At 37.9% G+C, this 27,451-nt stretch overlaps 1 pseudogene across 1 annotated transcript in view; it reads left to right on the top strand.

Moving 5' to 3' along the window:
- Window positions 1-27,451, top strand: part of LOC144372711 (transport and Golgi organization protein 1 homolog) — a 161,557-nt pseudogene that overhangs the window by 44,539 nt on the left and 89,567 nt on the right. Inside the window, exons 5-6 of the transcript XR_013432626.1 lie at window positions 10,547-10,636; window positions 11,490-11,621. The product of XR_013432626.1 is annotated as a transport and Golgi organization protein 1 homolog (transcript). The remainder of the gene's footprint in view (window positions 1-10,546; window positions 10,637-11,489; window positions 11,622-27,451) is intronic.

Below are 27,451 nucleotides of genomic sequence, written 5' to 3'. Positions count from 1 at the left end.
TCTGGGGAGATGGGAACAAATATAGCAAGGTGAGAGGAGAAATTATATAGTGAATAAAGACTGTCTTGTGTGCAGATCAGCAGTGTCTCAGGTAATAAAAATTGTCTCTGAGCAGCCCTCTTCCTGAAATAGATCCTTTCACTAATGTAGATTTCCTTTATGGACAGAAATTATTTTATGAAAGCTTTTTAAAGTTATTCCTGTGACTGTAGTTTCTCTGAATAACCAGATGAAAATATGGCAGTGAAGCATATGTGGTGTGAAGTGTCTGATCTGTCCTCATACGTATAGTCATACTCTTGGGTGGGATTCCCTGGGCCCAGCAGTCCTCCCTCCCGTTGTGCCTGTGTATCCTCCCTGGGGGGCTAGGGGTTTGTGCACCTCTTTCACAGTCTGGCATCCTCAACTTAAAGCTGCCTTATTCTCACCCTGTGTCCTGGCTTGTGTGTTTTCACCTATGTCTGCCTGTTTATCCCATTTACAATTTTTGGTTGTCTTTACTCTTCCTGGGAGCTTGAACTTACAGAGGTTTAGCTTTTCCCTTTTGGTTATCACTTCTATTGTTTTCATGAAGCTGCTGAACTAGTTTTGACCATATAAATAAACAGGTTTGAAATGGCTGTCACTGGAGTATTCACCCCCAGGGCTTGTTATATCTTGTGGTGGTAACATCAGTCTGTTTGCTTGTTTGGATGAAATCAAATTGAACTGTTTATAAACTGGTGAGACAAGCTTTGTCTATTTGTGTTTAAGAAAATGTCAAGCCCTGGCAGGATACTCAATTTATTGACCCGAATTATGATTCTGAATGCCATTAGATGTGGCTAATTGTGAGCTTCATGAAATTATTCTGTTCCCATCTTCATCCTAATTTCTTTCTCTTGGTCTGTCTTAAGGACTCTGTCCTTTTGTTTGCTTCATGCAGTAAGTTTGCATTGGATACAGTTGTGAACTGGACATCATACTTAGTATCAGAGAGACTGTGGAAAAAAACATTAGTTAGAATCTCTGCCTGGGCCCAATTTATCATCTGGTGGGATAAATACACAAACAAAGAGGAAGTTCAGTGTATGACATGCTGCAAGTTCTGTGATGGGGAGAGCACAGGATGCAGTGCAAAACCAAGGACAGGTACCTAACCCAGATGCTATGGTTTGGATGTGGTTTGAGCATGTCCTCTAGGGGTTCATGTGTGGGGAGCTTGGTCCTCACTGCAGCAGTGTTTACAGGTGGTAGGACCTATAAGAGGTAGAGCTTAGAGTGAAATCATTTGGGGGTACTGCCCTCAAAAAGGATTGAGGTCATTCTCCAAAGAGTGAGTTGTTGTAAGAGTGAATATGACCCCCAAATCACTCTCTGGCTTCCTTCCTGGTGTTTTAGAGAAAGACCTCTTATCACAACAGAGTTAGATTGAAGCCGGTGGTGGGAAGCAAAAAGGGTATTATAGCATCTGGGGCAGTAGCAGTAAGGATGGAGAGAGGTTGACTCAACAGACCTTCTGGAGGTAGAAGCAGCAAGATTTGCTGGTTGATTGTGCATGGGGTGTTTCGTTTCTGACTTGGGGAGTCAGATGGCTACTGGGTAGGTAACAGTCACTGAGAGAAATAAAAGGGCATTGAAGGATAGGTTTGAGATCAACCATATTAGAAAATTTTTCTTCTCTAAGTTTATTTATTCATTTATTGCCAAAATATTTTCTGGCCCAGTGGCATTTATGTAATATTGTGTTGTGTATCAGGAGGGACGTGAAGAAGTGTGAGTTCCAGTCTTCAGAAATTCAGCCATAGTTGAGGTAGCAAGGTAAACATTTAGTGAGTGACTGTTGGGTCAGCAGTTTTCTACGCTCTCTCCCTGCCTCGTCCATCTTCTTTGTTTCTCTGTGTCCTGCTCATAAACTTTTCAGGCCAGGCACAGATTTACATTTAGATAGGAGAAATAAGTCCTGGTATGTGATCGCACAGTAAGATGACTATAGTTAAAATAATGTATACATATTTCGAAATAGCTAGAAGAGAGGATTTGAATGTTTCATCATAAAGAAATAACTTGTTTGGAGTGATGGGTAGATATGCTAATCATCCTGATTTGATCATTACATAGTGTACACATGTAATGAATCATTGCATTGTATCCCATAAATTTGTACAACTCTTGTGTCAACTAGAATTTTTTTTACAAGGGAAACTTTCAAAGCCAGTAAAACATAAGTGAAGCTGCTTAGCTTGGCATTCACATTTTTAAGAAACTTTTGCCAGTCTACCTTTTCTACCTTCTCTTGTCACAAAGTCCTTTTGTCTTACATCCAGCTGGGCCTACCCACTTTGTTTTATCTTGTTTTTAATTCAGTGTTACTAGTATTTCAAGGCTCATCTTGTTTTCCCTCTTTCCCACAAAACTTTCCCTAACCTTTTTACCCCCAATGATATGTTTTCCAACTCTGAACTCTTATTATAAACATCATTCATTTGACCCTGACATATATATCTTGTTTTCTAAACAGATTTTAAGCTCCAAGAGCAGTAACTATCTTATATTGTTAGTTATCTCCCACAGGATCTAGTACAGTGCTCAATAGGAAGCTTGTAGGTACTTTTAAAAAATATTTACTACCTTTGTGAGAAAATTACAATCTAATGATAATTTTAATTAAGTAGCAAGTGAAAAACAACAGTCAGGATTCAGAGGAGAAAGATTCGTATATGACCTAAAATGGTACCATGATCTTAGCCTTTTAAAGTAAGACTGTATTACAGACCTGTATCCAGGTATGGTCACACTGCCTATAATTCCAGCTTCTCTGAGAGGAAAAGGCAGGAAGATTGCAAGTTTGCAGACAGCCTCAATAACATAGTGATACCTTATCTCAAAATAAAAAATAAAAAGGGGATGAGAATGTCCCTTGGTGGTAATCTTCCCAGGTTTTAATTCCTTGTACAAAAAAAAGGCAGACTCATAGATACCCCCAAACTTTTGAACTACGTCCACAAAGAAGCACTATTGTAAGTAGTGACTTTGCATTCAGTGTGGCCATAAAAACAAATATAGCCATTGTTACTTGGAATCTGTTATTAGCAGATTATCATTCTAAGCTCTGTATTCAAGGTGCTGTAGACTTTTGGATTTGAAAGTTATAGATGAGTGAAGTTTGAATTACGTCCCTAAGATAATATCTCCCTGTCCTCTACCTCTTGGGGCTTTTTATAATACACATAACTGTTAATATTACATATCTTTCAGGCACAGTATGTAAATATTTAGCCAAGTCTTTAGGAGCTTTTGGCAGATACAGAGTTGAGATGATGCTCCCTGGCAAGCACACAGAGCTCAGCTCTTTTGTTTGTAGTAAAATGGAATCCTGGTCTTTCAAGTGAGCCGAACCAGAAATAGGGTCAACATTTTCTTACAGGATGGAGGAACCTAAGAATGGTAGTCTTGAAGAACACCTCCTATGTTCTCAGAGTGCTCAGGTGAAGTTAAAATTCACTTTAGAAAATAATTTTGGTTTTCCTTAAACACTGATAAGTGCATAGTTAATTCTTGAAAGTCCTATGCCATCTAGCATGGTGACAATGATTTTAACAGTATATAGTCGGTTCTCTGTATATACAAGTTCTGCATTCATGTATTCAACCAAGGATAAAATGAAAATATTTTGGGGAAAAATGCATCTGTGCTGAACATGTTCAGGTTTTTCTTCCTATTAGCCCCTAAACAATACAGTGTAACAACTATTTAATACATAGCATTTATATTGTATGAGGTATTATTAATCATCTAGAAATGAATTAAAGAATACAGAAAGATTTACATGGGTTATATGTAAATACTATGCCATTTTATATAAGGCATCTATATAAAATGGCATTTCAGGACCTGTGGGGGTCCTGAAATAAACCTACCCACCATGAATACTGAAATACAACTGTGTACTTTTGAAAAAATGTTGTCAAAATCCTACTTAGCTTCTAAAATAATTAAAATATCCACCAAATGTTTACCTTTGAGTAATATACCTTCTTTATATATATATATATATATATCTTCCAAGATAAACTAGTTGGTAAATATTTGATAAGGTATCTGAATGAAGTAATTTACTATTTGGGACAGTTAGCTTTAATTCAACTGTTTTAGTTGAGTTAGTTGTTTTAGTTGTTTTAATGACTTCAATCTTCAATAGTAGTTCTGCAGCCCTTTTTCATGGCAGTATTGTGGTCAACAGAGCTAGTTACCTATCAGTACACTTTCTTAATCAAAGTGCGAGAATCATATGATCTGCACATGTACAATTGCTTATTTTTCTCTCTCTCAATCAAGAGATACCAGGCAACTAAGAAATGGCTTATTCCCTTAGACATTAATAATTGAGTCCTAAAGAGGACATGTCCACTGACCTTTTTAGTTGTATATGAAGAGTTTCTATTGGGCAAGTGCATTTAGAGATCCTTCTGTGAGTTGTGATTTTGATAGGTATGTCCATCTTTACATTGAGTTTATCTTTTGCTTATTGATTCATTAAAGTTCTTTATATATTTTGGGTATTGATTATGTAACTCTTAGATACATTTATTATAAATTATCTCCTTAATTGTGACCTGACTTTTATTTTTAATTAAAAACAGTTTTATTATGAGAATTTTCAACATATGTAAAAATGAAGAGAGTAGTATAATTGACCCTTACATACTCATCACTTGGCTTCAGCAGTTAGCAACATTTTGCCAATCTTATTTCTCCCGTTTTTTTACCTTCTCATAAAGGAGATTGCAGATCCATGTCAGTTTTTTTCCTGTAAATTTACTCATTATGTATTAATGAGTGATAAAGAAGTTTAAGAAGAAATACCACCGTCCTATGATCATGCCTAACGAAGTTAATAATTCCTTAATATTCAAAATTTCCCTTTTGTTCTATAAATATCTTTTTACAGTTGATTTATTGGGATGAGGAGGAACCGAAACAACTTCCACACATCGCTTTTAGTCTTTAAATTTTTTTTTTCTTTTCTTCACTGTACTGGGGTTTGAACCCAGAGGCATTCTACCACTAAACTATATCCTCAGCCTTTTAAAAATTTTTATTTTGAGACAGGGTCTTAATACATTGATGAGGATGGCCTTGAACGTGTAGATCTTTCTTTCTCAGCCTCAGGAGCAGCTAGATTACAGATGTGCACCACTGTACCCAAAATATTTTATAGATAGTATGTATGCTTCCTAATTCATGAACCCTTTAGATGCATATGTCATTTTTAGTAATGCTGAGGTTGATCAGTGGATTTATTGCAGATTGTGTCATCTTGATCTTTTTACAAAATTCCTTTCACTTAATAGTTTTAGCGTCCATCAGTAATCTCTGCCTAGACTCATTAGTTTGTTTTTTTTTTCTTTTATCAGCTGTTGTAAAATGATGATTGTATAATTGTATTTTCTTTCAACATGTATTAGCTGGATGCCCCTCTACCCATACCCTCCCAGTACTGGGTGCTCTACCTGACCTACTTCTGTAGACCTTTTTCGTTTTTTCTTTTGAGAATCTCACTAAGTTGTCCAGGCTGGCTTTGGAATTGAAATCCTGCCTCAGTTGCTGGGAATATAGGAATGGGCCACTGCACCTGGCAGAATTCTTTTATAAAGGAACTATTTTTCATCAATTACTTGTTCGTATATAATGCAGGTTTTTTAGGGAATGTAGGAAAATGCTTTTATTACTAATTTTCTTCATTTTAACTTTCATAATATTAAGTTGCTGTCTTAGCAGCCTCTAGTAACCATATGGTCAGCAATTTTATGTTAGTGTCCTCAACTCCAGTAACCACAGGAAGTATGAAGAGAGACAGAAAGTACCTGTATGCTCAGTAGGTTGCATCACAGGAGTGGATCTCAGAGTTAAGGAACCAAAATCTTTTATAATGGGTAGTATACATGTCTGCCCTTTGCTCCAGATGGAGATATTCTGTCTCCTAAGGCTATTCATTACATAAACATCCTTGAATAGAGTCCAAAACATAAGTAGCCATTGCCTTACTTTTCAAGATGTGTAGTAAGGAGAATTTTCTCTCAATTTTATCCATCCCTCATTTCTATACTATCTTGATTTTTGCAGAATTTTCCCTTGAGTACGTCATGCTGTCAGCTCTTTTGATTAATTTGACTGACAAATTGGGACTAAGCCCATTTATTTTATCTCATACAACATTTAGTTTAGGTTACTGTCAACAGGGATCCAAGCAGCCGGATAAGTATAACTTTCAGTATAACATCAACCATGCCCACCGGCATCTCAGATCCAATCAGTTGCACAAATTTAATAAGCCAATAGAGTCTTTGGTTTTCTCTTGAATTTTCTGTATTGACCTTTCCACTTAGCCCAAGGCATTAATCCAGATAGCTTAAAATGTAGTAGTGATTGCACAGGGTTTGTCTTAACATGTAAATTGGAAGTCAAGGACAGTTTTTCATCCATAAGAACCCTGTTCATGATTTGAAGCAAACCTGAGTGACCTCAGTTGAGGTACAATGAAGACTTCAGTTGAAGTCAGATGACAAATATGTTGTTTTTTAATTTTTTAAAAAAACATGTTTTTTAATTGGAGGACTCTCATAGTAGTATGTGTAAAAATTGAGTGACTTACATCTTTAGGAAGCTTCTGTGAATAACCAGCATGGCCTTGTTTTGAAGTCATCTTCACAATCATTGGAGGGCACATGATCAACTGGTGGCATTCCCTTAAACATTTGAAAGTCTTTTACAACTGCGCCTAAGTGCATATTTTGAGGAGTGAGGCAAGTTAATGCCTGCTTTCAAAAAAGAAATACAATCCCAGGACACGCATGATGCCCCTGTAAAAAGATAGCATTTGGACTTTTTGGAGCTCTCCAGGATCCTTCCAACATTACCTAACAACAAGCTCTAAATAACAAAAAACTTTAGAGTTTATCAGTGAGTCCAAGTAATTAATTCTAGTCTTTGGATTTGGAGATACTGCTTGTAGGTGGTATGTCTAAGTTGTTTTGTTATACCACCAGCTGAGAGGCATTCACCTCCCTCAGACAGTGCTTGAGTGGTGGCCTCAGAAAAGGGGAAGACATCCGGAGTTTTTGACAGGTGTTTTGCATAGAAGGGTCTGCCATTGGAGGCAGGGCCATTATGTACAGTTTTTGATAGATTTTTCAGTAAGGTTAAGGGGAAAGGAAGTCAAATTGTGAGCAGATGGAGGATGACAGACCCAGCAGGTGAATTTAAAGTGGTCACAACAGTTTGGGAGAGACATAGCAGAGCATTTTCCTAGGTGAGGAAGACTGTAGGGGCAGTTTCTTTCTTATTTTTTTTAATTATTAAAGATATTTATGGTCTAGGGTTGTGGCTGAGCTTTAAGACTCTCGCCTAGCATGTGTGAGGCTCGGGTTTGATCCTTAGCACCACATAAAAATAAATAAATAAAATAATATAAAGGTATTATGTTCAATTACAACTAAAAAAAATTAAAAGAGATATTTATTATTCCTGATTGCATATTATAGGTATAAGTGCCAGCTACAGAGTTTCTGTTTTGTGCTCTGAGTTATATGTATGAGAACCCTACACTTTCTTCTCATTACAGTCTGTGTCCGTACCTGCCAATCTAAATCCAGCAAGGAATTTATATGGTGTGACACAGTTGACTTTATAGAGGATGCTTCTTTTTGCTGCTTCTGTTTAAAATTTTTCTTCCATGATGTCTGTTTTCTGCTTTTCCTCTTTTTGGAAACTGATTTTTTTTCCTCCTGAAGCAGTTTCAAATGACACAGAACATTGGCATTCTTCCTTCTGTTGTATCTTCTAGGTTCAGGGATGTTCCCCTTCCAGGTGTCCAAGTTGTTCTCCCTCTACCTCCAGAGAATCAACTGCCCCACTTCGTAGCGTCACCTTTCCCCCATCATTCTCTACTGCAGCAAGGCTTTTTGTCTGGAATGGTCATGTACAAGAGGGGCAAGAAACTTTTATAAAACTCCACTTTATCCCACTAGGGCTACCAAAGGATCAAGGAATGAATCAGCAGCGTACTCAAAAAAGTGGTTATTATCTTATGATACAAAACTCAGCCTCGGGAGAATTCAGATGTGGTTGAACAGAATGAAGTTTGAGTCTTCTGTACACCCTTTGGCTAGAGTATGCAGAGGATGTACCAACTAGGCTGTCTCAGGATATCCTTACTGGAAAAAAAGAAGCAGGCCAGGAATAATCAGGACAGAGCCATAAATTTCCAAAATAGGGAAAAAACTTTATTTATTATTTGTTATTTTACTTTATGGCTGTTTTTGAGTCTTCAATTCAATGGAATTTAATTTTATATATAGTAAGAGGGCAGGATCCAATTTTAATTTTGTTAGATAATCTATTACCATACCATCCTTTTCTATAATCTGCAGTATCAGCTTTTCTATTAATCAAGTTTCCATGTATGTGTCTGTCCTTGTCTCTTGATCCTTTTTTATTGGCTTAATAATTGTCCCCACACTGTCCTAATTACTAAACTTTTCTAATATTTCTGGCTATCTGATTGGTGAGTCTTCCAACCTTGTTTTTTAAAATTATCTTTGCTTTTCTTAATTCTTATCCCTTGGTGTGTCTATATTAATTTTGGAATCTGCTTTTGTTAGATCACTTTCTCTCTCTCTTTCTCTCTCTCTCTCTCTCTCTCTCTCTCTCTCTCACACACACACACACACACACACACACACACACACACACACACCCATTACTGTTTATATTGGAATTGCATTGTCTTTATAACCAACTTGGGGAGAATTTCATCTTTATAATATTAAATCTTTTAAGCCATGAGCACAGCACACCTCTCCTGTTTGAGGAACGTCTCCTTAAAAACATGATATATTAGTGCAGGGGGGGGGAAGAACCTGACTTCTCTGTCACCCTATACACAAAAGTTAATTTTAGATGGATCATAGACCTCAACATAAAAGCTAAATCCATAAAGGTTCTAGAAGAAAACAAGAAATGTTTTACTTTGAAGTAGGCAGAGATTTCTTAGGCCATGAAAAGCATGAGACATAAAGGGAGGAAAAGAAGGTAAAGTATTAGACTTTACCAAATATCTAAAAACCTCTGCTTATCAAAAGATTTTAGGAAGAAAATAAGTTAGCAAACTACAAACTAGGAGAAAGTATATGCAGTGCATAATTATGACTATATAAGAAAGGAAAGAAGCAACCTGTTTTTAAAATGGACAAAAATCTTGAATAATGTTTGTCAGCATCTATATATCAGAGAGAACATTTGACATTTGGTTTGGGTGAATTGGCATATTTCATTTAGCATGATAATATCCATTTCTATCCATATACCAGCAAATGCCATAATTTCATTCTTCTTTATGACTAATATTCCATTGTGTATATGTAACACATTTTCTTTATCCATTCATCTGTTGAAGGATACCTAGGTTGGTTCCATAGCTTAGCTATTATGAATTGAGTTTCTGTAAACATTGATATGGCTGTGTCACTATGGTATGCTGATTTTAAGTCTTTTGGATATATGCTGAAGAGTGGGATGACTGGGTCAAATGGTAGTTCCACTGTAAGTTTTCTGAGGAATCTCCATACTGTTTCCAATAGTGGTTGCACCAATTTGCAGTGCCACCAGCAATGTATGAGTGTACCTTTTTCTCTATATCTTCACCAACATTTATTGTTACTTATATTCTTGATAATTGCCATTCAGTCAGGGACCATTTTATTTCACTGACTACATTTGGCAATGTCTGGAAATATTTTGATTGTCATGATTGGAAGGAGGAGTGTCATGCTATTGGCATCTATTTGGTAGAGGCCACAGAGGCTGCAGGGCACAGGACATAAATAGCCTGCAGTGCACAGGATGTTGCTCCGCACTGCCCACCAAAACATAGGGTTATTTGGTCCAAAATGATTAGTACCAAGGTTGGGAAACCTTGTTCTAGAACCTACCCTTATCACCAAAGCTGAGTCAGCATCAATCAGATTTTTGACTGTACACATAGTCCAAATCAATTGCTCAGACTTGGCATTTTCACATGTTAAGTATTTCTTCCTGACAGACTTAGTATCAAATTTTCATAAATATATGTAATCTGGGCTGGGGATGTGGCTCAAGTGGTAGCGCGCTCACCTGGCATGTTTGCGGCCCAGGTTCGATCCTCAACACCACATACAAACAAAGATGTTGTGTCTGCCGATAACTGAAAAATAAATATTAAAAAATTCTCTCTCCGTCTCTCTCAAAATAAATAAATAAATAAATAAATAAATAAATAAATAAATAAATAAATAAATAAATAAATGTAATCTTAAATTTGGAGTTAAAAGTCCACAAATCCAAACATGTCCAAAGTCAAAATTATATGTATCATTTCTGTTAAATTTAAGTTGCTATAGGTTTTGTTTTTAACTTGCATTAAGTATCCAAACAAATTACCTTTGTCACCGTTCTTTAAAGTGTATGTGAGGGGGAATGGATCAGGGGAAACACATGATAGTAATTGATCTTTTTTCTTTCTCCACAGAATGACAGGCAGAGAGTTTTTCTCTTGTTTCCCAGAACTCTATCCCTTCCTTCTAAAACAGCTGGAATCTGTAGCCAGTACAGTGGACAGGTAAAAAGTTTTTCAGAAGCCCATGATGATTTCTTCTGTTAAGAGTTATTTTCTGCCAGGTGCGGTGGTACAGGCCTATAATCCCAGCAGCTCAGGAGGCTGAGGCAGGAGGATTTCGAGTTCAAAGCCACCCTCAGCAAAAGTGAGGTGCTAAGTAACTCAGTGAGACCCTGCCTTTAAATAAAATACAAAACAGGGCTGGGGATGTGGCTCAGTGGTCCAGTGCCCCTGAGTTCAACCCCTAGTACCACCCCCCAGAATCCCCCAAAAAAGAGGGCTTCCAGTCTCATCAGGGCAGTTAGAGAAGTTCATCTTTGCCCTTTCAACCACACCCTATCACTGGTAGTGGGATTTTTAGTATGGACATTAGAACATGTGCCATTATATTCTGCCAGGGGTATTTGCATATTGTGTGAATATATGTGAATAGTCTGTAATAGGAAAATAAAATTATATCAATGAGTTTTTCTTCTGTTTATGATACATTTCCTCATATTAGTAGTTTGTGCAGACAGACTTTGGCCCTAGTATGTTCATGCCTTAAATACATTTGGACACCAAAAGTTTCACATTTCATACTCAAGAGTAGTAGACTCTGCTTAAGCAAATGACTGACTTTGAGAAGAAAATCATGTGCAAGAGCCCAATCCCTGATTTTTCCTAGAGTTTTTTCCCTTTTGATGAATACTAGGAAGATATGAAATGAATGGAGAAAAAAGTGAAAAAAAAGGAAAACTCAAAAGAGTCTCACTTCATATACAGAATTAATTAATTACTTAATGAGAAAGGGTTTGAAGATAGTGCCTCAATTATTAAAGTTCAGATCTTTTGTGTACATCCACTTTTTTTTCAGTGATCTGGGGCAATTGGACCATCACCCAAGCATGTTCCTGTTACTTTTGGTGCTGGAGAGACTGTACCCCTCCCTGATGGATGGCACCTCTTCTGCTCTCAGCATGGTACCTTTTGTTCCCTTCATTATGAGGTAGTATCATCCTAAGTGAAAATACTGGGGGTGGTCATGGGAATTTTGTGAGGATATTTTAGTTTGTTTTTATTTCAGAAATTATTATATAATAAGAGATGTTAATTAATTAGTTTATGTTTTTCCTTGGAAGGGATCTTGTATAGACAGGAGCAGGAGGCTTATTGCCCCTGTCCCAGACTACCCTCCAGTGTTTTAGTGGAAGGTTCTTCTCTCCTGGGTGCACCCACTGTGTAAGTAGTGTTTTCCTTGGAGACCTGCCTGCTAATGGGTGTGTGGTACTGATACAAGGTACTCTTTTGAAAAACATAGCCTGGGTATTTGCATTATCCCTGTGTTGAGCTCACCCAGCATGGTGCAGACTTGCTCCTGGCATATAGCCCCTGTTGAGCAGTTCAAGAGGACATCAGGACACCTGGTTCTTCACTTGGAGGAATGTGCTAGGGCATGCAGGGGTGGCTTGTTGATGGCAATGCCATGTAGTACAAGTTCCCACTCATCTCCTTCAAGCTTGGAGTGCCTAAAAAATGAAACATGAACATAGAATATGCATGGAATTCAGAAACAGGCTTTCCTGCTTCGGGAGCCCGTGGCCCCAGTTTTCATTTTGGATTAAACACCACAATAAGCAGGCCTTCAAAAAGTATTCACATTTTCTTGAGAAACACTCTGGAAGCCTATAGTACTGGTTAACTTTTACCTTTCTGCTTACTTCTTGACGAAACGGCAACTTCATTTTATTGTATCCACTGAAAATTGAAATGGACTTGGAGCAGAAGGATAAGAATACCAAACTCAAGAGAGTGTGTTTATTATTTATGTGGTGCTCTGGGTTCTACTTCTGGTTTCACAGAGCTGACTTATGCAGTTTATTGTGAGAAACCATTAAACATGAGATTCTGACGTGTGATTGCTGTGGCCATTTGCTTGCAACAAGTCCTGGCTGTGGCTCTGTTATCTTTGATCACAGAGATGACTCACTCAAGCTGGTTTTGTTTCCTGATACACAAAGTTACCAGTCTCCTTCATTCAGCATTTGGTGATTCATTTTAGGAATTTGGGTGGTCAGTTTTACTTTCAGGTTCCCTTTTATGACTATCTGGGGGAAAAAACCCAAGATATAGTTTTAGAAAGTTAATGTAAGGGGGAAACGCAGAGAATCTCAGTGTACATTACAAACAAAAATATGCCATGGAGGGCTGGAGATGTGGCTCAAGCGGTAGCGCGCTTGCCTGGCATGCGTGCGGCCCGGGTTCGATCCTCAGCACCACATACCAACAAAGATGTTGTGTCCGCTGAGAACTAAAAAATAAATATTAAAAATTCTCTCTCTCTCTCTCTCCCCCTCTCTCATTCTCTCTTAAAAAAAATATGCCATGGAACTTGGTCATCAGTCTGTGTTGAAAACATTGTTTGCAGGAGGTTTTTTTTTTTTCTTTTTTTTCTTTTTTCTATCAGACTATGATGTGTTGGATCCTGGAAGCCACAAATTACTGCATTAAAAATATCTTTCTAAACTTATTTGTTTACATATAATCAGAATGCACATACTACTTATTATCTTAAAAGCAAATATTATATACAACAAAATTGCATTAATATAGAAAATTTAAATACTACTTTGGAGCTACTGTACTTAGTATGTTTTTTAAAAAACAAAAACTAAAAAGACACAAAGTAAGAAGTTTTTAATCATATTGTCCTGATGAAAATGTTGTAGTCAATAGTTGCTTTCTGCCTGAATACAGATTTATAGTGCACCACCAGAGGAGAAGCTCTGCAGTGGATTCCTTAGTTGGTCAGTAGGCTGGGATTCATTGAGGGTACGTGTGTCATAAAGCAATGTTTCTCAAATTTTAAGTTATAAAGATACCACTTGGGAATCTCATGAATTCTGATTCAGTAGAGTCTGGGATGGGCCTGAAAATCTGCCTTTCAAACAGACTTCCGGGTAATATGATCCTGCTGGTCTAAGGACCACACTTTGAGTAGCGGGATTACATTTGGGATATTAAACATCATCAGAGTCATGTACACAGAGACATTTAATAAACTAGACAGGAGTAGGGTCACACTTGGATGTACTTGGTTAGGCTATTTAAGGAGTTTTATAAAAGTAGATTTTGACTCAGGAGTGTAGAATAAGCAAAGATGTATTCTGAGCAGAGAGGTCATTAGAAAAAAGCCTGCTTTTTTTTTTTGTTTACCATGACTTCTAGAGGAGGAGTTTTCACTCCTATTTTTCCCATTGAGGAAATTGAGGTTCAGAGAGTGAGCCAGTTGCAGAGTTGAAATTTGAACCCAAGAGTGCAGGGCTTTGTCAGGAGTATTATATGTACTCTTTCTATTACACCAAAATAACCAGCTCCCTTTTGAGTTGCCATGCACTTAAGCCACATTGAATGTGCCTGTGAGGCTTGAATGTTATGCAATGAAGAGAGACTGAAGACTATGTCTCCAGTCACTGCATCTGAATACAGGTTGTTTTCAGGGTGTATCCATTGGTGGGATTGCGCATCATTTTGCTTTTCCAGTACTAAAGGTTAATTGATTGGGTTTATCAGCCATATGTAATCAGACACACATCTGTGGGATGGTGGTCCATGGCCAAATACACTCTTGTCCCTTGACCATCTACTGTGGTAAATGGAAGGAGCCTAGATTAAAATTAGAATATCCAGTTCTGAGTAGCATCAATTTGCTATAGCAACAACCTATGCTACCCCAAAATGTTCACTGGGGAGATGAACTATAAGTGGATCTTTAAAAAATAGCAAATTTGATAAAACTGCACACATTTGATTTAATGACCTCAGAAAACATTACTCATTAAGAATGTAAAAGATTGATTATGAATCCTATTATTCCAAAGCAATGTTTGTGGTTCTGATGAAGACTGAGCAGTTTTGATTTGGGGTAGCTGTTGAAAATATGGATGTACACATGGGAAATAGGTGGTGTTTTATCTTGATAGCATCCTTAATGGGAACATAAGTACTTAGAAGAGCTCTCATTAGACCCAAGGATACTCTGAATCTAGCTAAAGAGAAAATTTTCAGGTAGTGGGAGTTGCACAGTTGCTTTGACCATACTAAAGTGAATCCTACAATGCAAAGACGATTAAAAGCCTAACAACAGCTTTTATTTCCCTTGATTTATGTATGCTTACCTGCTATTTCTATCCTCTCTGCATTGCTAAGTACCATTTGTATTTTTAGTCCTTTGTTCCACATTTAAGAATATATCCAAGCTTAAGGTTTTTGTTGTTGTTGACTGAAATCTTAGAAATCTCTGGTTTGGATTTTCTAGTTGCGTGTATGTGCTTGCGTGCACACAGTTATAATTGTTGCAACATCTTAGGACAGAAATAATAATATTAATCCCAACATCTTGTTTACAAATTTTCTTTAATCCAGTGTATTTTATGTGCCTGATGTTTTGCTGGATCCAGGTCCACAGTCCTTTAATATATTAATATGATAACTCCGATTTAGGACTATTCACCCTTCAGTTGAAATACCACAGAGCATAGTAATTCATGTTTTCAAAGGAAATGTGTCTGGCTTTGTGACACGCTCACTAGTGCCCACTGTCTGGGGCTTTCTAGACACTAGAAGTCTTTTCAGAGATTAAAATGTCTCCTGACATGCATCTTTGAATTCCTTTTCACAGGCAAGTTTCAAGTTTCCCTTGAAGAACTGTAAGAAACCACATATGCCCCAAACCTAGGATCCTGGAGTCTTGAACAGAGCAAAGACCCAGGACTCAAAAGACTGGGTTCTGTCCAGGTTCTGCCATTTACTAGTTGTGACACTTGGACAAAGCTCTTTATTCTCTGCAACAGCCTGGTGATCTGTTTGAGGGAGCTGGGGCAGTTGGGAAAGTGGCTCTGTTGCTGAAAACTGAAATTGGAGCATCTGATTAATATCTGTGGAGAAACTCTGTCGTTGCCTTTCATTTGCTTTTGTGGTTGCTTTTAAAAGGTCTTCCCTCCCACCCTCAGCACTACACCTTTGGGCTTATTTTCATTACAAATGACTTTCAGCACCTCTTTTTCCCAATCCATTTTAGTCATTGTTCTCTTAAAGAAGTTTTCAGTGTAATCTACTCTTTTTCTGACAAACACTAAAGTACAAATAGCAATACAGTCTTAAACACATGGTATAGGAATTACCTATAGGGACCTATGTAGTAGAAACTTGTTTAGATGAAATATGAAAATCTAGCTGACAAAGAATGGAAAAATACATGTTTTATGTATTTTTAAAATATTTCATGGAAACTTCCTCTCTTATAAGAGAGGAAGGTGGGAATATAAAAATTGAGAGAAAGGATGGGAGAGGAGGGGAGGAGTAGTGGGGATAGGAAGGGCAGCAGAATAGAATAGACATTATGATTGATGTATGTACATTCCATGTATCTATTATATGTCAAATTACATTCTGCTGTCATGTATGACTAAAAAAAAATAAAAAATGAATCGTATGGTTAAAAAAAATCCTCTGCAAGATTACAACCCTCCCCCCCAAAAAAATAAAATAGTTGATTTTTTTAAGATTGTGTCATTGGGAAGTAATATTGACTCTTGTTTTGTTTTCTTTGAAAGTTATATAATTCAGGTATTACCACTTTAGTCCTTACCCAGGCTATGAAGTGAAACAGCTCATTTTCCACGGTAGTGTGTTGGGACTTTTGCAGGAGGCAGTAGCTGACTTCTCCTTCTATTTGTGATTGTAACACTGGAAACTCTCCTTCAAGATTGCACATCACATTTCTATCGGCCATATTCCCAGCATCCTTGTAGATAAATAAAGGACAAGGTTTTTTTTTTTTTTTTTTTTTTTTTTCAGAGAAATAAAGAAGCAGAGTGGCTACAGCACTGCTGAGCTGGAAGTCAGAAAAGTCCTCATTTTCTGTCCATCTCAGCTCCGGATCACCTCCCCTCCTCTATAGCCTTTGTCATTAAACCTCTTTTCTTGCCATTCATCACAACTGTAATGTGCTATCACGCTCAGTCTCCCCAAGTAAATCTTAATCTCTTTGCACACAGAAATAGTTGTGGGGTTTCTGTGTTTTTTTGTGGGTTGTGGTACTTTTCTATAATTTGTTTGGATGCAGAGCTAGACAGAGTCACGTAAAAATGAATCAAATTTTGAAATTGTGACTTTTTGTCTGAGCAGTTGTGTATCTCTGAAGTACACAAGGGATTCCTAGTCCTACTATATTAGAGCCACATTTTGTATCTCACTGGTTACTAGTTATGTAGAAAAGAGGCCCTGATAAGTTTCATATTTTACCTAGCTTTTGAGGAGTATTATGTTCTAATATAAGCTCTGACATTTTGTTTATATTGTGACTTCCCCTCTTTGACCCTGTTTCCTTTTCTGTCAAATTAAGATATTGGCCTTGTTGTTACCTAGGTCTTCTCTGGCCTCATGAGCCTGTGACCTCAGACCTTCCTGGACTGTAAACTTCTCTCCCCTGATTGCTTTTTAGGGACTCCTGTGGAAGCCCATCTTTCTGTCCCCTGCTGCATGTTTTAGAGCCATATGAGAGAAGCCTGGATTGATAAGAGTAGGAGAGGGGGTATTTTTTCTGTTTAAAATCATAGAATTATAAGTAAGCCAAAACAGGTGGGAAAATCCTCTCAGATTAATGCAGCTTGAATGGAAGACTCATGCAGGAGAGCCCTGTGTGCTTCAGTGTGATGGGAATAAATAATTCTGCTTATGAAATAGTGCTCCTAAGTTTGCTTATTAAGAAAAATTTTAGAGAGAGGAAGGAGTTGGTAGTATAATGGAGAGAGAGGGCACTTCCTTAAATATATTTCTTCAATATTCAGTTGATAAATGTGTATATGTAATTTACGTAGGGCAACAATGTATCCTTTCAATACATGTATACATGTATACAGAGTTAATAATCAGATCAGGGTAAGTGGCGTATCCACCACCTTATGTTTCTTTGTGTTGGTAACATTCAAAATCTGAGAACAGACTTTTTCATCCTGCTTTGGCATGTCTCTGCTAATAAACTAGAAACTCCTGAGGCTAGAAAAGAGACATCGTGGCCTATGAGTGAGACCACATACCTGTACCCAGATAAATGATGTGCAAGTGAGCCCAGAATCATGTCAGTAATTTGAGGAAAGTGTAGGATGGGAATGTTATGCCTGGGGCCTACAGAAGGATTTTTCAATAGAAAGGAAAATATTTTATTAATGACCAAACCAGTTGTGTTGATATCAGACTGGATCATTAAATGTATCACTTGCTGAGAACTAGTAAGGATTCCCAAAGAATAAAGTCATGCCTGAGTCACCTCATTGTTAATGGGATTACTAGGATGGTGGATATAGATAGTGCAGCTTTATTTAATATTTGATTTACTTAAATGAAAACAGACTAGATTGCATGTTTATCAAATCTGTGTGTGAAGTAAACATTACAGGCAAGGGAATAGAGAATCAAAATAGTTTTCAAGCATAGGCATGACAAACACAATTTCAGCCTTGTGGCCGTTACCTCTGTGTGGCTATTACTTCTGTGTGGCTGGAGGGGAAGGGTTCAGTTGAAAGCCATATACTCTAGTTTCCATTTAATTTGTGATGTGTTGTTTTTGTTTGATTGTTTATATGTCTGATATAGTTCATAATTGAAAAGTAATATTCAAAATAGCTTTAGATTGATGGGCTGAGACTATCAAGATAACATTTAATAGAGATATGTATCATATTCTAATTTTTTCAATTAAAAAATCATACACATGCAAAATGAGGGATATCTGGCTTCATGGAAGTTTTTATGAAAAGTAAACAACAAAAAAATCTTGTGAAGTGGGATTTCCTTGTGACCTGTGACAATTGTAGTGTGACAATTGCCACTTTTTGATAGCAGAGGCAATAATCCCCCTGAACTCTGTTGCTTAAACTAAACCCCACATTATTCTGTTTATTATTCTGCTCTGGGATCCCCATTTTAGAAGGGTCATTGATAAACTAATATTTATCCAGGGGAGGTGACCAACATAAGGAGGAAGCTAAACATCTGGAAATCATTAGAATGGAGAAGACTTAGAGGCAACGTGGTGATTGTCTTTACATACTTGATTGTCTTTACATACTTGAGGGCAGAAGGCACACAATTTCTTTCTTTCTTTTTTTTTTCCTTCTCGATAAAATAGTTGGAGATTTCAGCTTTTAATATAAAAAAGAGTTCTGTGAAAGTCAGCCTTCTCCATCAAGGACATAAAAATTTTCCTAATGCTGAGCTGTCCATAGTGTTTGAGGAAAACTGATCATACGTTGAGAATATTTTCTGAAGGGTTTCTGCAGTGTGTCTGTATTTGGGTTAGATGACTATCCAAGGCATCTATTTGGGATGTCTTATTTCAAAACAGTGGAACCACTCGGAATTTAGTAGATTCTAAATGGGCAGTGAATTACATGTTAGAATCTTCCTTTAATGGAAGCATATTTGATGCATATTTGCAGATTTTTAAATGGATCTTCAGTTTCCCAAAGAAAGGGGTGCAGTTTTTAACGTGGCCTGCAAGGTTATGGTGATCTGCTCCTAAATGGTGCCCTCCAGGAATTAATTCACCTAAATTTAGCTTCTAAATAACTTCTATAACTTTGTTCTGAAAACATTTTTTGGCCTATGTGATGTTATGTCTGAAAAGCATTCCTTATTAATTTAATTATCTTTTTTTGTGTGTGTGGTTGCTATATTTTTCTCTATTCCAGATGTTGGCTTAAGCCACATTTGTTTTCTGAGAAGCATAAGAAACATCTGAGTCTTTGAGAAGTTAGAGATGCTTTTCTGAATTGATTGAAATAGATAACTCTTTGTGGTCCAAACTTACCAGAGGAACTTTTTGAACGGAGATCCCTGCAGAGAGAGTAGCAGAGTCCTCAAGCCTTGCCCATTACAAAAGTAGAAACACCCAAGAATAGGGCTTTCCCAGTACTGTTAATGTAGAATATCCTCTTCCCCCAGCATAGAATTCCCAGACTCCACCCTTCCTGTGGTTACCACTGATTTCCAGGAGGCTTAGGGAAACAGGGTACAGGAAATGTGTCTCCCTACACCATCCTCATTTGCTAAGAGTTGTTGGTGAAAGAAGGAACCTGCTACCTCATCAGTCTGGAAACCCTGACCTCTTGGTTTAAGTAGTGTGACTGTGTGACACCAGGCCAGGCTTTGGGCCAGATGTCAAGGTGAGATGTTCATTTCTGCTCAAGGGGTTTTCAGTTGCTCACTCTTCCTCTTTGCCTATAGACTAAATTGTGCCCTCTCTTTTTTTTTTTTCACAGACATGTCAATGACCCCAGTGTTAGTTTCTTTGAGGCTGATTGTATCACAGGGACATATATTTGAAACAAAGCCATGAGACTTTGGTGATGGCATTTTAGGACTTAAATAAAGAAGACATAGAAGCAGCGTTTGGAAGGTTCTTTCCCAGTGCTGGTGGAATCACACTGGGCAACTGCCTACTCTGCCTCCTTACTGTGTCTCTGCCTAGTTTTTATTTGGAGAGCTGTGCTTGTGGCCTTCCGAATTCTATGTAGCAGTAGCTGAGGTTCAGCATGTGAAATGAAATCATGTTTTTTGTATTCTATGGCTGTTTGCATAAAAATATACTCTGTTGTCTGACACCAATTTTTTTCCCCTCTCGGTTCCTAAAGAGGGCCCAGCCAATTTCATCTCTGACAGATCTCTTTAAGACCTTTTTCTAAGTATGTCTTTGAGCAAGAGGAATGAGGAGTTCACCTCTTATGGAATGCATTGACAAAGCAAGCTAGAAAAACAAAACTTGTAGGGAAGAGCTTTTCTTAAATGTTATGTGTTACTTTAACAGGCCAATTCAGGTCATGTTAGAACAAGTTATTTGATCTGCAAACAATCTCATTCTTAGGTGAAATTTCTTACAATGATGATAATCTGTGGCCTATTGCTGCCATTCACTCTAAAATTTAGAATCCAATCAGTTGATTGTTGGCTAAACATTCCTTGTGTACTTAGTGGTGTTAGGTCTTGGGCAAAATGCTAAGTAAAGAAAAAGGTCTTCATCCTCAAAAAAATTATCCAGTCTAGCTGGTGAGATAGAACAACAGCCTATAGGCCTGACCATGTATAGTAACCACTTCCTTATAGGATATCTTTCCTAAGGATAAGGCTTAGTGGGTTCCAGAAAGTCCAGAAAGCTTCCTCAAGTAGCAGAGCAGGGGAAAAAAGGAAATTCAGCTTGCCATCTCGAGGACTTTTAGAAGTCACTCATGGTGATTTCATGTGAGAACAAAGTCAGGCCATGCACTCTGCAGACAGTGGGGCCCAACAAGGGGGAGATTGTGATAGAGCTTTATGATTCATAACCTGGAAGTCATCATAAAGAGCTTTGCTTCCACTTGAACCATGGGTGACCCAAGAAATTCACAAAAATAAATGGCTTATTGTTTAACAGGAGAAACCATTGATATGGAATAAGAACAGTATTTGCCCCAAAGACGGCATTTTACTCTTGTGGGAATACTGAATAGTAATGGGGGAAAGTTTAAATTTAGTAATATTAAAATTTTTAAATGCTTTAGCAATATTTTTCCAAAAGGAACTGTCATTTTCTTGGCCATAAATATTTTCTCAAAAATAGTAGACAAGGTGCTCAGCAGGCATTTTAAATTATAACTTAAGGATTTCACAGTACCAAGTTCCAAATGCTGACAATATGCAGTTTTTTTTATCCTATGTAGTAGGGATCATTTTAAGTCCAGAAGTATATATGTATATTTTTCTTTTCAAACAGATATGAATTAGGGAATAAATAGGCAGGCAAAGATTAATTATAGTAGGCTTCAAATGAAGACATGGAAAAATAACATTATAGTATGTTTTGGTTATCTTTCCCTGACTGGCATAGTTTTTTTCTACTCTGCTTCTGAGTCTTGACCCTTGCTAGACTATAGTACACCCTCCTGCCCAACCTCATTCTCAGGGGACAAGTTCAAAACCCCCACTGGTGCCTGAAATTATAAAGTACCAGATCCTACGTGTACTATGTTTGTTACTATAATACCACACACTATAGCTGTAACTTGAATTGTGGCAGAAAAACTAGCATGACTTTCTTTTTTCTCTCTTTAAAGTTTCACAGGGACTACTTCATTTGTTCTTATCATAAATCTTACCACCAACCTTATTATTCTCTTTCCTTATTAAGTTGAAAACTTCTACTTTTTAGGAATCATCTTATCTTGGGCATATCTGAATTTCAAGCATCACTGTTTTTATGACTTGAACACAAGCACTCATTACTGCCATGGTCAGTCTGATAAGTGAGGTGGCTGGCTGTTCACAGGTGGGTAGCATCTATATTGTGGATATGCTGCACAAAGGGCTGACTCACGTCTCTGGTGGAACAGAGCAGGGTCGCATGAGATTTATTCATGCTATTCAAAATGGTACACAAACTAAAACGTATCAATTGTTTATTCCTGGAATTTTCCATGTGGTATTTTTGGGCCATGGGTAACTGAAATTGCAGAAAGCAAAACCTCAGCTAAGCAGGGACTCCTTCATTTATAATCTAGTTAAAACAAGCTTCATTAGTCACATTGGCTGGACTAGATGCATTGTGACCTGCATGCTTTTGCTTGTTCCTCCTTAGCTTATTTTTCTCACTCACCTGGAACATTGAGACATTCCGCTGCTTGGCTCCCTCCAAGCCAGTTACAGACATCCTCTTTTTTATAGTATATGTTCTCTTTTTTATGTTTATGATCAAGAAGTTTATTTATTGGCATTGGAGAATGTTTGCACTGTTGCATGACTACATGAATTGAAAATATGTAAAATATATATGAAATTGGATGGGCCCCTCTCATGAAAGAGAGAAAAGAGTAAATGGTCATAGGTCAGCATTAATAAGCATTTGTTTTACCATGTGTTCTCATATCACTTGAATTTGTGACAATTCTTCATCACCATTAAATATATTTACTGAGGGCCTGTTCTGTGCCCTTGTCTAACATCCTGGGTCTCATCTCTTGTTTGAAAGAGAAGAGAGGTCTGCAGTCCATCTTCTGTGGTCAGATGTTAGAAAAAGTTCTGTGTTCATAGGCTCCTACTTCCTCCCCTCCTAATCATTCCTCAGACAACTGCAGCCAACTCCTTCTACCACTGCGCTGAAACTGTATCTAGAAAGGTGAAATTGTAGTGACCTCCTAGTTAAAAAATCCATTAGATGCTTTGCAGTCATCTTTTTTGGTTTGTATCTGGAGTTGACACTATTGCAAACTTCCTTTCATATGATACTCTTTCCTCAGTGACCTTCTCTGGCCACTTCTTTCTGCTTCCTCCTGTTGCCTTTCAGACATTGATGCACCTCTTTGTCCTGCCCTCAGCCCACTTTTTTATCGATCTTATGCACTCTGGAGTTGCCACACACCTACACTGATAAGTCAATTCTAGATCTGGAACTCATAGAATCAAATGAAGCTTGCCCACCCCCCCTGCCCCCCACCAACTGGGAATTAAACCAGGGGTACTCTACCACTGAACCACATCCCCAGCCCTTTTATTTTATTTATTTATTTTTTGGAGACAGGATCTCACTGAGTTGCTTAGGATCTTACAAAGTTGCTGAGGCTGGCCTCAAACTTGAAATCCTATTACCTCAGTCTCCCAAATCACTGGGGTTATAGTGATTACCACCTATTGGACAGCTTCTTCTGCCTGTGCCACAGGCACCCATAAGTTAGCAGTTTCAGTTACCTTGGCACACTGAGGGCTGAACATCCAGTCCTCTCCTCGTCACATGTAATGCCTGACATCACACTCCATCCACCTGGCAGAAGTTTCCTTCTCCAAAGAAAATGATGGAATCTGGACTCACAGAGGCTTCTCCACCGTAACTGACTGCTCATGCTTGCTCGGTTTTTTTTCTTTTATTCTCTTCCTTCTCTTCCTCCTCCTTCTTCTTTCTCTTCTTCATTTTTTGTCCCTCTAGTGCTGGGAATGGAACCCAGACCTGATGCCTGCTAGGCACTGTACCTCTCAGGGGCACTCCACCACTGAGCTACACGCCCAGCCCTCCTGCCTACTCAATAACAAAGGAACATTTGTCTTTAAAAATATATATATCACTTTCTTCCCAAAGCCCTTTAGGGAGTGTGAAATGATTTTTTTTTCTTATGTTGATTATCATCAGTTTGAGGTAGCAAGTGGCAGGCATTGGTAACTTTCTTTGGAGATAAAAAAAAAAAAGATGACACTCCAGAGTCCAGAAGGAATAAATCTAATGTGTCCACAGTGAAAAAATGACTGTGGAAGGAGTCAGGGACTATGAGTCACTCACTCAACAGATATTTATTGGGAACATCAAAGTGTCAGGCACTAGAAAAATGCAGTGTTGAGTCAGACCCAGGGTTCTGTCATGATGTGCTGTGACACTTCTTGTCCCTATCTTTTGTACTCTGATTTTTTTCATCCTAATTAGTGATTAATGATAACAATTAGCAAATGTTTACCATGGGCCAGGCACTGTTTTAGAACCTTACACATACTAACTCATTTAATCATCACAAAAGTCACTGTGAGCTTATTATCATTGTTATTATTACTGAGGGAGGGCAAAGGCTGGGCAGAAGAAAATTTAGAAATATGCCCTACCTCAGTCTGCTGGTAAGTGATAAGGCATGGATTTGAATCCAGGTGATCTGACTCCAGAACCCATCTGCCATTGTCTTGGCTATCCTAACTCCTCACCCCATAGCAAGTCCTTCCACTAGCTACCCATGATGCTCTGTGATGTAAGACAAGCTAGTTCTCCACGTGCCAGAGTTAACCTGTGGTTTTGAATAACAAATATTTAGACTTTTCTTTCTTGAAACACTTGCCCCCTTGGGCATTGCATTGGCAGTGGTCTCTTTTTCTAATCTGAAATCCACAGAAAAAGAAGAAAAAGTTGCAGTTAGGTCCAAGTGGTTGTGACAGGTTGCTAAATAAAACTGGCTTAACTGAAGTTCTGAGAATTTCTTACAAAAGAAAATTTCCTTAGTATAGGAAATCATGGGTCATTGCAGTTATAAGTGTCTTAGTAAATAGAAAATGTAACTTGAGGCTAAGAAGCATAAAATCTTAATGAGATTATTTGTGGGTTGCTATTTATGCATACCTTTTAAACCATTAAAAAATGTTTCCTATCTGTCTTCAGTGTGTCATGTTAAGTTTCCACTGTTGAAATCTTACATAATTTTTGAGAATCTCCAGAGTTGCTAAAAGGAAAGAAAAAAGCAATAGTAACAAAAATTTATGTAGAATTTGAAATTTACAAAGTACTTTCACATACAGTAACCTTTTTGATCATCCCTGTTTTTATTCTCTTAGAAAATAGAATCACAAGGCTTTCAATGAAAATTTATAAAATTACCTATGTTTTCTTATATGGTAATTCTGAACTGATTTGGAAAAACTCAAATCTGAATCAGTGATGTGTTTAAATTACTAATGTTACTCCAAATTGCAGGTGGTAACTTTGAGGAACTTCTCTGACAGATACATGACAGGAGCATTTGGCTGACCGTAAGGTCTATGAAGTGGTTAAAACCTCCTTTGGTTCCTTAGTTTTGAGTTTTCCTTGTGCTTAGTCCCACTTCCCTCCTTCACCAACTTGAGGTGAGGGCACACTGAGGGCGAGGTAGGCTCCTCTGAGGCTTTTGGCAGCAGGGAGAACACTTGGCTAGGCCATTTGTGCCCCGACTACCAGCTACAAGAAATCAAAGTTTTCTCTCAGCTGTAGATGAAAACTCTTAGACACATAGGAAAACTTTATATTTCTATATAAATATCATGTGTGTGTGTGTGTGTGTGTATGTATATATATAGTTGTAGATGGAAACAATGCTTTTGTTTTTAATGTGGTGCTGAGGATCAAACCCAGGGCCTCACACTAGGCAAGCACTCTACTACTGAGCCACTACCCCAGCCCCCATAGGGAAACTTTAGTTCAGCCTTAGAATGAAAATTAGGCATGACCCCAGTAGTGAGATTTTCCTGCTCAGTATATAAAGTGAGAGCATTAATAAAGTATATATTTGTATGAAAGGTGCTGCTCTATAAATAAATCTGCTCTTTTTTGATTATTAGAACTGTACAGGAAGAAGTCATCTGTTTTGGCACAAACTATGGAAATATATCTAGGTAGCCAAGGAAAAACTGAATTGTTACTGAAGGATGTGTCACACAGAAAAGAAATAATTTTCAAAGCAGTGGCTGGAAACTATTTTCAAACATGAATCTAGGGAGTCCCTTGAGCTGTCTGTGTGGGTGATGGGTGAGTAGTATTGGTTTGGTTCTTGCCGGGCTACTTATTTATTTATTTTCCCACAAAGACTCCTTCTTTCCTGTGAAATGAGAGTTGAAGGTGCAGCTCCATTTCGGTGTAGATTAAACAAAAAGTAGAATTCATTTATACTTACTATAACTTGTATAAATCTAGTGAAGAGAAACAGGTTTTCTTGCTAAGCTTCAGTATTATATAATTAATATAATACAATTATTTTCTTTAACCTTTTTTTAAAAACTACATGATTTAAGATATTTAAGAATTTAATTCATAAGAGATTGAAACTGGACATAGGAGAAAGACTAGAGAAGGATCAGCATTCTGCTACCTGGTTGAACACATCTCTAAAGTGGCAGCCTTAGAATACCATGTCCTGATAGAACTCCCTATTGAAAGCCAGCCAGCAGAGCCACTTCTTTATGCCCTACTCCTTACCTGAAGCACTGTGAATTGTCACCAGGGCCCTGAGTATGAACATAAGTGACTCCACAGGATTGCTACTCAGCCTGAGAGAAGGGAACTAGTGTCACTGGGCAATCCACACTCTGATTTAGAAACCCCAGGCTGTGGGTTTGGAATTGGCCAGATACCCTGGCTCAACCTTGAATAAATATTCCTGAGGCCTAAATAGGATAGGGAATTCAAAGCCCTATTTTTCCCAAGTTCTTCCATAACCAATCCATGGCTGCTTGTTGTGAGATTTAAGTGGAGAGGCCATGTTTTGGAGGGGAAACAAGGCGTCATTCTTTACTATAAATTAATTCTCCCATACAGTTCCCTTTTCTCTTAGAAGTGAAACCATTAGAGGGGCCAGATCAAACCCACTCTAGTCATTGACCAGGGCCAGCTTTATCACACACCCTGCCCAATGTAGTAACAACCTGTGTGAAATGACTTGAGAAATCTTAGGCAGTGCCCTCTCTCCACCCAGATATCTCAAATGCAGCCTTCATCTTAAGCCAGGTCTTAAAGACTCAGGTAGGCTTTTATTCTTTTAGTATTTGGATTTCATCCCTTCTAAGAAAATGGACATCACAGTGGGAGGTAAATGACTTTTATGTTATTATAGTCACTTATGCCATGATATAAATTAGTTTAAGTTTCTTTGGTTTTGAAAGAAAGATAATTAGATGACAATGGGGAGAAGGTGCAGAATTGGAACAAAGGCGGGAAGCACAGTCATCACTCTTGTGGCCTGGCTGAGGACTCTGTGACTTCTTTCCCATTAGAACTTGCTTCTATGCTTTCAGGGAAACAGGGCATCCTATTTTCCATTTACTTCTCCCTTCTGTCAAACAAAGACTTGGAGGTCTTTTTACGGCTTTGACTCTTCCTTACCCCTTCTAGATGTAGTTCTGTTTCCTTTCCAAGATGAAAGCATGTCTTTGTCCCCTCCCAGAATAGTTCCAGGCAGCAGAACATAGTGAATCCTTCCAGATAAAGAGGATGCTGATAAAATGCCAGATTGTTATCAGAGAAGCAAAGTGAGG

This window comes from Ictidomys tridecemlineatus, unplaced genomic scaffold (genome assembly GCF_052094955.1).
Source record: "Ictidomys tridecemlineatus isolate mIctTri1 unplaced genomic scaffold, mIctTri1.hap1 Scaffold_148, whole genome shotgun sequence".
Taxonomy (NCBI): domain Eukaryota; kingdom Metazoa; phylum Chordata; class Mammalia; order Rodentia; family Sciuridae; genus Ictidomys; species Ictidomys tridecemlineatus.
The sequence above is the reverse complement of the archived record's forward strand: the minus strand, read 5'-3'. Positions and strand labels throughout refer to the sequence as shown.